Source organism: Symphalangus syndactylus, chromosome 8 (assembly GCF_028878055.3).
Source record: "Symphalangus syndactylus isolate Jambi chromosome 8, NHGRI_mSymSyn1-v2.1_pri, whole genome shotgun sequence".
Lineage (NCBI taxonomy): Eukaryota > Metazoa > Chordata > Mammalia > Primates > Hylobatidae > Symphalangus > Symphalangus syndactylus.
Window position 1 is genome coordinate 147,587,480 of NC_072430.2, and position 11,877 is coordinate 147,599,356.

An 11,877-nucleotide genomic window follows, 5' to 3' on the forward strand; every position below is an offset into this window, starting at 1 on the left:
AATTCAGTTAACAGAGATAAAACATATTTTTGATTGAGCAGTTATGAAACACTCTTTTTGTAGAAAATGCAAGTGGAGATTCGGAGCGCTAAGAGGGTAATAGTGGAAAAAGGAATGTCTTCAAATATAAACTACACAGAATCATTCGGTGAAACTTCTTTCTGATCTGTGCATTCAGCTAACAGAGTTAAACCATACTTTTGATTGAGCAGATCTGAACACTCTTTCTGTAGAAAATGCAACTGGACATTTGGAGCGCTAAGAGCGTAGTAGTGGAAAAAGGAATATATTCAAATATAAACTACACAGAAGCATTCTGTGAAACTTCTTTCTGATCTGAGCATTCAGCTAACAGAGTTAAACCATACTTTTGATTGAGCAGTTTTGAAACACTCTGTCTGTAGAAAATGCAACTGGACATTCGTAGCGCTAAGTGGGTAAAAGTGGAAAAAAGAATATGTTCAAATATAAACTACACAGAAGCATTGTATGAAACTTCTTTCTGTTCTGTGCATTCAACTAACAGAGTTGAACCTTACTTTTGATTGAGCCGTTCTGAAACACTCTTTCTGTAGAAACTGCAATTGGACATTCTGAGCGCTAGGAGGCCTATATTGGGAAAAAGAATGTCTACAAATAAAAACTACACAGAAGAATTGTGTGAAACTACTTTCTGTTCTGTTTGTTCAACTAAAAGAGTTGAACCTTAGTTTTGATTGAGCCGTTCTGAAACACTCTTTCTGTAGAAAATGCAAGTGGAGATTCGGAGCGCTAAGAGGGTAATAGTGGAAAAAGGAATGTCTCCCAATATAAACTACACAGAATTATTCTGTGAAACTTCTTTCTGATCTGTGCATTCAGCTAACAGAGTTAAACCATACTTTTGATTGAGCAGATCTGAACACTCTTTCTGTAGAAAATGCAACTGGACATTTGGAGCGCTAAGAGAGTAGTAGTGGAAAAAGGAATATATTCAAATATAAACTACACAGAAGCATTCTGTGAAACTTCTTTCTGATCTGAGCATTCAGCTAACAGAGTTAAACCATACTTTTGATTGAGCAGTTTTGAAACACTCTGTCTGTAGAAAAAGCAACTGGACATTCGTAGCGCTAAGTGAGTAATAGTGGAAAAAAGAATACGTTCAAATATAAACTACACAGAAGCATTGTATGAAACTTCTTTCTGTTCTGTGCATTCAACTAACAGAGTTGAACTTACTTTGATTGAGCCTTTCTGAAACACTCTTTCTGTAGAAACTGCAATTGGACATTCTGAGCGCTAAGAGGCCTATATTGGGAAAAATAATATCTTCAAATAAAAACTACACAGAAGCATTGTGTGAAACTTATTTCTGATATGTTCATTAAGCTAACAGAGGTAAACCATACTTTTGATTGCACAGTTCTGAACACTCTTTCTGTTGAAAATGCAAGTGGACATTCGGAGCGCTAAGAGGGTAATAGTGGAGAAAGGAATATATTCAAATATAAACTACACAGTAGCATTCTGTGAAAATTCTTTCTGTTCTGTGCATTCAACTAACAGAGTTGAACCTTACTTTTGATTGAGCCGTTCTGAAACACTCTTTCCGTAGAAACTGCAATTGGACATGCTAAGCGCTAAGAGGCCTACATTGGGAAAAAGAATATCTTCAAATAAAAACTACACAGATGCATTCTGTTAAACTTATTTCTGATCTGTAAATTCAGTTAACAGAGATAAAACATATTTTTGATTGAGCAGTTATGAAACCCTCTTTTTGTAGAAAATGCAAGTGGAGATTCGGAGCGCTAAGAGGGTAATAGTGGAAAAAGGAATGTCTTCAAATAAAAACTACACAGAATCATTCGGTGAAACTTCTTTCTGATCTGTGCATTCAGCTAACAGAGTTAAACCATACTTTTGATTGAGCAGATCAGAACACTCTTTCTGTATAAAATGCAACTGGACATTTGGAGCGCTAAGAGCGTAGTAGTGGAAAAAGGAATATATTCAAATATACACAACACAGAAGCATTCTGTGAAACTTCTTTCTGATATGAGCATTCAGCTAACAGATTTAAACCATACTTTTGATTGAGCAGTTTTGAAACACTCTGTCTGTAGAAAATGCAACTGGACATTCGTAGCGCTAAGTGGGTATAGTGGAAAAAAGAATATGTTCAAATATAAACTACACAGAAGCATTGTATGAAACTTCTTTCTGTTCTGTGCATTCAACTAACAGAGTTGAACCTTACTTTTGATTGAGCCGTTCTGAAACACTCTTTCTGTAGAAACTGCAATTGGACATTCTGAGCGCTAGGAGGCCTATATTGGGAAAAAGAATGTCTACAAATAAAAACTACAAAGAAGAATTGTGTGAAACTTCGTTCTGTTCTGTTTGTTCAACTAAAAGAGTTGAACTTTGGTTTTGATTGAGCCGTTCTGAAACACTCTTTCTGTAGAAAATGCAAGTGGAGATTCGGAGCGCTAAGAGGGTAATAGTGGAAAAAGGAATGTCTCCAAATATAAACTACACAGAATCATTCTGTGAAACTTCTTTCTGATCTGTGCATTCAGCTAACAGATTTAAACCATACTTTTGATTGAGCAGATCTGAACACTCTTTCTGTAGAAAATGCAACTGGACATTTGGAGCGCTAAGAGAGTACTAGTGGAAAAAGGAATATATTCAAATATAAACTACACAGAAGCATTCTGTGAAACTTCTTTCTGATCTGAGCATTCAGCTAACAGAGTTAAACTATACTTTTGATTGAGCAGTTTTGAAACACTCTGTCTGTAGAAAATTCAACTGGACATTCGTAGCGCTAAGTGGGTAATAGCGGAAAAAAGAATATGTTCAAATATAAACTACACAGAAGCATTGTATGAAACTTCTTTCTGTTATGTGCATTCAACTAACAGAGTTGAACCTTACTTTTGATTGAGCCGTTCTGAAACACTCTTTCTGTAGCATCTGCAATTGGACATTTTGAGCACTAGGAGGCCTATATTGGGAAAAAGAATGTCTACAAATAAAAACTGCACAGAAGAATTGTGTGAAACTTCTTTCTGTTCTGTTTGTTCAACTAAAAGATTTGAACCTTAGTTTTGATTGAGCCGTTCTGAAACACTCTTTCTGTAGAAAATGCAAGTGGAGATTCGGAGCGCTAAGAGGGTAATAGTGGAAAAAGGAATGTCTCCAAATATAAACTACACAGAATCATTGTGTGAAACTTCTTTCTGATCTGTGCATTCAGCTAACAGAGTTAAACCATACTTTTGATTGAGCAGATCTGAACACTCTTTCTGTAGAAAATGCAGCTGGACATTTGGAGCGCTAAGAGAGTAGTAGTGGAAAAAGGAATATATTCAAATATAAACTACACAGAAGCATTCTGTGAAACTTCTTTCTGATCTGAGCATTCAGCTAACAGAGTTAAACCATACTTTTGATTGAGCAGTTTTGAAACACTCTGTCTGTAGAAAATGCAACTGGACATTCGTAGCGCTAAGTGGGTAATAGTGGAAAAAAGAATATGTTCAAATATAAACTACACAGAAGCATTGTATGAAACTTCTTTCTGTTCTGTGCATTCAACTAACAGAGTTGAACCTTACTTTTGATTGAGCCGTTCTGAAACACTCTTTCTGTAGAAACTGCAATTGGACATTTTGAGCGCTAGGAGGCCTATATTGGGAAAAAAATGTCTACAAATAAAAAGTACACAGCAGAATTGTGTGAAACTTCTTTCTGTTCTGTTTGTTCAACTAAAAGAGTTGAACCTTAGTTTTGATTGAGCCGTTCTGAAACACTCTTTCTGTAGAAAATGCAAGTGGAGATTCGGAGCGCTAAGAGGGTAATAGTGGAAAATGGAATGTCTCCAAATATAAACTACACAGAATCATTCTGTGAAACTTCTTTCTGATCTGTGCATTCAGCTAACAGAGTTAAACCATACTTTTGATTGAGCAGATATGAACACTCTTTCTGTAGAAAATGCAACTGGACATTTGGAGCGCTAAGAGAGTAGTAGTGGAAAAAGGAATATATTCAAATATAAACTACACAGAAGCATTCTGTGAAACTTCATTCTGATGTGAGCATTCAGCTAACAGAGTTAAACCATACTTTTGATTGAGCAGTTTTGAAACACTCTGTCTGTAGAAAATGCAACTGGACATTCGTAGCGCTAAGTGGGTAATAGTGGAAAAAAGAATATGTTCAAATATAAACTACACAGAAGCATTGTATGAAACTTCTTTCTGTTCTGTGCATTCAACTAACAGAGTTGAACCTTACTTTGATTGAGCCTTTCTGAAACACTCTTTCTGTAGAAACTGCAATTGGACATTCTGAGCGCTAAGAGGCCTATATTGGGAAAAATAATATCTTCAAATAAAAACTACACAGAAGCATTGTGTGAAACTTATTTCTGATATGTTCATTAAGCTCACAGAGTTAAACCATACTTTTGATTGCGCAGTTCTGAACACTCTTTCTGTAGAAAATGCAAGTGGACATTCGGAGCGCTAAGAGGGTAATAGTGGAAAAAGGAATATATTCAAATATAATCTACACAGTAGCATTCTGTGAAAATTCTTTCTGTTCTGTGCATTCAACTAACAGAGTTGAACCTTACTTTTGATTCAGCCGTTCTGAAACACTCTTTCTGTAGATACTGCAATTGGACATGCTAAGCGCTAAGAGGCCTACATTGGGAAAAAGAATATCTTCAAATAAAAACTACACAGATGCATTCTCTGAAACTTATTTCTGATCTGTAAATTCAGTTAACAGAGATAAAACATATTTTTGATTGAGCAGTTATGAAACACTCTTTTTGTAGAAAATGCAAGTGGAGATTCGGAGCGCTAAGAGGGTAATAGTGGAAAAAGGAATGTCTTCAAATATAAACTACACAGAATCATTCGGTGAAACTTCTTTCTGATCTGTGCATTCAGCTAACAGAGTTAAACCATACTTTTGATTGAGCAGATCTGAATACTCTTTCTGTAGAAAATGCAACTGGACATTTGGAGCGCTAAGAGCGTAGTAGTGGAAAAAGGAATATATTCAAATATAAACTACACAGAAGCATTCTGTGAAACTTCTTTCTGATCTGAGCATTCAGCTAACAGAATTAAACCATACTTTTGATTGAGCAGTTTTGAAACACTCTGTCTGTAGAAAATGCAACTGGACATTCGTAGCGCTAAGTGGGTAATAGTGGAAAAAAGAATTTGTTCAAATATAAACTACACAGAAGCATTGTATGAAACTTCTTTCTGTTCTGTGCATTCAACTACAAGAGTTGAACCTTACTTTTGATTGAGCATTTCTGAAACACTCTTTCTGTAGAAACTGCAATTGGACATTCTGAGCGCTAAGAGGCCTCTATTGGGAAAAATAATATCTTCAAATAAAAACTACACAGAAGCATTGTGTGAAACTTATTTCTGATATGTTCATTAAGCTAACAGAGTTAAACCATACTTTTGATTGCGCAGTTCTGAACACTCTTTCTGTAGAAAATGCAAGTGGACATTCGGAGCGCTAAGAGGGTAATAGTGGAAAAAGGAATATATTCATATATAAACTACACCGTAGCATTCTGTGAAAATTCTTTCTGTTCTGTGCATTCAACTAACAGAGTTGAACCTTACTTTTGATTCAGCCGTTCTGAAACACTCTTTCTGTAGAAACTGCAATTGGACATGCTAAGCGCTAAGAGGCCTACATTGGGAAAAAGAATATCTTCAGATAAAAACTACACAGATGCATTCTGTGAAACTTATTTCTGATCTGTAAATTCAGTTAACAGAGATAAAACATATTTTTGATTGAGCAGTTATGAAACACTCTTTTTGTAGAAAATGCAAGTGGAGATTCGGAGCGCTAAGAGGGTAATAGTGGAAAAAGGAATGTCTTCAAATATTAACTACACAGAATCATTCGGTGAAACTTCTTTCTGATCTGTGCATTCAGCTAACAGAGTTAAACCATACTTTTGATTGAGCAGATCTGAACACTCTTTCTGTAGAAAATGCAACTGGAAATTTCGAGCGCTAAGAGCTTAGTAGTGGAAAAAGGAATATATTCAAATATAAACTACACAGAAGCATTCTGTGAAACTTCTTTCTGATCTGAGTATTCAGCTAACAGAGTTAAACCATACTTTTGATTGAGCAGTTTTGATACACTCTATCTGTAGAAAATGCAACTGGACATTCGTAGCGCTAAGTGGGTAATAGTGGAAAAAAGAATATGTTCAAATATAAACTACACAGAAACATTGTATGAAACTTCTTTCTGTTCTGTGCATTCAACTAACAGAGTTGAACCTTACTTTTGATTGAGCCGTTCTGAAACACTCTTTCTGTAGAGACTGCAATTGGACATTCTGAGCGCTAGGAGGCCTATATTGGGAAAAAGAATGTCTACAAATAAAAACTACACAGAAGAATTGTGTGAAACTTCTTTCTGTTCTGTTTGTTCAACTAAAAGAGTTGAACCTTAGTTTTGATTGAGCCGTTCTGAAACACTCTTTCTGTAGAAAATGCAAGTGGAGATTCGGAGCGCTAAGAGGGTAATAGTGGAAAAAGGAATGTCTCCAAATGTAAACTACACAGAATCATTCTGTGAAACTTCTTTCTGATCTGTGCATTCAGCTAACAGAGTTAAACCATTCTTTTGATTGAGCAGATCTGAACACTCTTTCTGTAGAAAATGCAACTGGACATTTGGAGCGCTAAGAGAGTACTAGTGGAAAAAGGAATATATTCAAATATAAACAACACAGAAGCATTCTGTGAAACTTCTTTCTGATCTGAGCATTCAGCTAACAGAGTTAAACCATACTTTTGATTGAGCAGTTTTGAAACACTCTGTCTGTAGAAAATGCAACTGGACATTCGTAGCGCTAAGTGGGTAATAGTGGAAAAAAGAATATGTTCAAATATAAACTACACAGAAGCATTGTATGAAACTTCTTTCTGTACTGTGCATTCAACTAACAGAGTTGAACCTTACTTTTGATTGAGCCGTTCTGAAACACTCTTTCTGTAGAAAATGCAAGTGGAGATTCGGAGCGCTAAGAGGGTAATAGTGGAAAAAGGAATGTCTCCCAATATAAACTACACAGAATCATTCTGTGAAACTTCTTTCTGATCTGTGCATTCAGCTAACAGAGTTAAACCATACTTTTGATTGAGCAGATCTGAACACTCTTTCTGTAGAAAATGCAACTGGACATTTGGAGCGCTAAGAGAGTAGTAGTGGAAAAAGGAATATATTCAAATATAAACTACACAGAAGCATTCTGTGAAACTTCTTTCTGATCTGAGCATTCAGCTAACAGAGTTAAACCATACTTTTGATTGAGCAGTTTTGAAACACTCTGTCTGTAGAAAAAGCAACTGGACATTCGTAGCGCTAAGTGGGTAATAGTGGAAAAAAGAATACGTTCAAATATAAACTACACAGAAGCATTGTATGAAACTTCTTTCTGTTCTGTGCATTCAACTAACAGAGTTGAACTTACTTTTGATTGAGCCTTTCTGAAACACTCTTTCTGTAGAAACTGCAATTGGACATTCTGAGCGCTAAGAGGCCTATATTGGGAAAAATAATATCTTCAAATAAAAACTACACAGAAGCATTGTGTGAAACTTATTTCTGATATGTTCATTAAGCTAACAGAGGTAAACCATACTTTTGATTGCACAGTTCTGAACACTCTTTCTGTTGAAAATGCAAGTGGACATTCGGAGCGCTAAGAGGGTAATAGTGGAGAAAGGAATATATTCAAATATAAACTACACAGTAGCATTCTGTGAAAATTCTTTCTGTTCTGTGCATTCAACTAACAGAGTTGAACCTTACTTTTGATTGAGCCGTTCTGAAACACTCTTTCCGTAGAAACTGCAATTGGACATGCTAAGCGCTAAGAGGCCTACATTGGTAAAAAGAATATCTTCAAATAAAAACTACACAGATGCATTCTGTGAAACTTATTTCTGATCTGTAAATTCAGTTAACAGAGATAAAACATATTTTTGATTGAGCAGTTATGAAACCCTCTTTTTGTAGAAAATGCAAGTGGAGATTCGGAGCGCTAAGAGGGTAATAGTGGAAAAAGGAATGTCTTCAAATATAAACTACACAGAATCATTCGGTGAAACTTCTTTCTGATCTGTGCATTCAGCTAACAGAGTTAAACCATACTTTTGATTGAGCAGATCAGAACACTCTTTCTGTATAAAATGCAACTGGACATTTGGAGCGCTAAGAGCGTAGTAGTGGAAAAAGGAATATATTCAAATATACACAACACAGAAGCATTCTGTGAAACTTCTTTCTGATATGAGCATTCAGCTAACAGATTTAAACCATACTTTTGATTGAGCAGTTTTGAAACACTCTGTCTGTAGAAAATGCAACTGGACATTCGTAGCGCTAAGTGGGTATAGTGGAAAAAAGAATATGTTCAAATATAAACTACACAGAAGCATTGTATGAAACTTCTTTCTGTTCTGTGCATTGAACTAACAGAGTTGAACCTTACTTTTGATTGAGCCGTTCTGAAACACTCTTTCTGTAGAAACTGCAATTGGACATTCTGAGCTCTAGGAGGCCTATATTGGGAAAAAGAATGTCTACAAATAAAAACTACAAAGAAGAATTGTGTGAAACTTCGTTCTGTTCTGTTTATTCAACTAAAAGAGTTGAACTTTGGTTTTGATTGAGCCGTTCTGAAACACTCTTTCTGTAGAAAATGCAAGTGGAGATTCGGAGCGCTAAGAGGGTAATAGTGGAAAAAGGAATGTCTCCACATATAAACTACACAGAATCATTCTGTGAAACTTCTTTCTGATCTGTGCATTCAGCTAACAGATTTAAACCATACTTTTGATTGAGCAGATCTGAACACTCTTTCTGTAGAAAATGCAACTGGACATTTGGAGCGCTAAGAGAGTAGTAGTGGAAAAAGGAATATATTCAAATATAAACTACACAGAAGCATTCTGTGAAACTTCATTCTGATGTGAGCATTCAGCTAACAGAGTTAAACCATACTTTTGATTGAGCAGTTTTGAAACACTGTGTCTGTAGAAAATGCAACTGGACATTCGTAGCGCTAAGTGGGTAATAGTGGAAAAAAGAATATGTTCAAATATAAACTACACAGAAGCATTGTATGAAACTTCTTTCTGTTCTGTGCATTCAACTAACAGAGTTGAACCTTACTTTGATTGAGCCTTTCTGAAACACTCTTTCTGTAGAAACTGCAATTGGACATTCTGAGCGCTAAGAGGCCTATATTGGGAAAAATAATATCTTCAAATAAAAACTACACAGAAGCATTGTGTGAAACTTATTTCTGATATGTTCATTAAGCTCACAGAGTTAAACCATACTTTTGATTGCGCAGTTCTGAACACTCTTTCTGTAGAAAATGCAAGTGGACATTCGGAGCGCTAAGAGGGTAATAGTGGAAAAAGGAATATATTCAAATATAATCTACACAGTAGCATTCTGTGAAAATTCTTTCTGTTCTGTGCATTCAACTAACAGAGTTGAACCTTACTTTTGATTCAGCCGTTCTGAAACACTCTTTCTGTAGATACTGCAATTGGACATGCTAAGCGCTAAGAGGCCTACATTGGGAAAAAGAATATCTTCAAATAAAAACTACACAGATGCATTCTCTGAAACTTATTTCTGATCTGTAAATTCAGTTAACAGAGATAAAACATATTTTTGATTGAGCAGTTATGAAACACTCTTTTTGTAGAAAATGCAAGTGGAGATTCGGAGCGCTAAGAGGGTAATAGTGGAAAAAGGAATGTCTTCAAATATAAACTACACAGAATCATTCGGTGAAACTTCTTTCCGATCTGTGCATTCAGCTAACAGAGTTAAACCATACTTTTGATTGAGCAGATCTGAATACTCTTTCTGTAGAAAATGCAACTGGACATTTGGAGCGCTAAGAGCGTAGTAGTGGAAAAAGGAATATATTCAAATATAAACTACACAGAAGCATTCTGTGAAACTTCTTTCTGATCTGAGCATTCAGCTAACAGAATTAAACCATACTTTTGATTGAGCAGTTTTGAAACACTCTGTCTGTAGAAAATGCAACTGGACATTCGTAGCGCTAAGTGGGTAATAGTGGAAAAAAGAATTTGTTCAAATATAAACTACACAGAAGCATTGTATGAAACTTCTTTCTGTTCTGTGCATTCAACTACAAGAGTTGAACCTTACTTTTGATTGAGCCTTTCTGAAACACTCTTTCTGTGGAAACTGCAATTGGACATTCTGAGCGCTAAGAGGCCTCTATTGGGAAAAATAATATCTTCAAATAAAAACTACACAGAAGCATTGTGTGAAACTTATTTCTGATATGTTCATTAAGCTAACAGAGTTAAACCATACTTTTGATTGCGCAGTTCTGAACACTCTTTCTGTAGAAAATGCAAGTGGACATTCGGAGCGCTAAGAGGGTAATAGTGGAAAAAGGAATATATTCATATATAAACTACACCGTAGCATTCTGTGAAAATTCTTTCTGTTCTGTGCATTCAACTAACAGAGTTGAACCTTACTTTTGATTCAGCCGTTCTGAAACACTCTTTCTGTAGAAACTGCAATTGGACATGCTAAGCGCTAAGAGGCCTACATTGGGAAAAAGAATATCTTCAGATAAAAACTACACAGATGCATTCTGTGAAACTTATTTCTGATCTGTAAATTCAGTTAACAGAGATAAAACATATTTTTGATTGAGCAGTTATGAAACACTCTTTTTGTAGAAAATGCAAGTGTAGATTCGGAGCGCTAAGAGGGTAATAGTGGAAAAAGGAATGTCTTCAAATATTAACTACACAGAATCATTCGGTGAAACTTCTTTCTGATCTGTGCATTCAGCTAACAGAGTTAAACCATACTTTTGATTGAGCAGATCTGAACACTCTTTCTGTAGAAAATGCAACTGGAAATTTCGAGCGCTAAGAGCTTAGTAGTGGAAAAAGGAATATATTCAAATATAAACTACACAGAAGCATTCTGTGAAACTTCTTTCTGATCTGAGTATTCAGCTAACAGAGTTAAACCATACTTTTGATTGAGCAGTTTTGATACACTCTGTCTGTAGAAAATGCAACTGGACATTCGTAGCGCTAAGTGGGTAATAGTGGAAAAAAGAATATGTTCAAATATAAACTACACAGAAACATTGTATGAAACTTCTTTCTGTTCTGTGCATTCAACTAACAGAGTTGAACCTTACTTTTGATTGAGCCGTTCTGAAACACTCTTTCTGTAGAGACTGCAATTGGACATTCTGAGCGCTAGGAGGCCTATATTGGGAAAAAGAATGTCTACAAATAAAAACTACACAGAAGAATTGTGTGAAACTTCTTTCTGTTCTGTTTGTTCAACTAAAAGAGTTGAACCTTAGTTTTGATTGAGCCGTTCTGAAACACTCTTTCTGTAGAAAATGCAAGTGGAGATTCGGAGCGCTAAGAGGGTAATAGTGGAAAAAGGAATGTCTCCAAATGTAAACTACACAGAATCATTCTGTGAAACTTCTTTCTGATCTGTGCATTCAGCTAACAGAGTTAAACCATTCTTTTGATTGAGCAGATCTGAACACTCTTTCTGTAGAAAATGCAACTGGACATTTGGAGCGCTAAGAGAGTACTAGTGGAAAAAGGAATATATTCAAATATAAACAACACAGAAGCATTCTGTGAAACTTCTTTCTGATCTGAGCATTCAGCTAACAGAGTTAAACCATACTTTTGATTGAGCAGTTTTGAAACACTCTGTCTGTAGAAAATGCAACTGGACATTCGTAGCGCTAAGTGGGTAATAGTGGA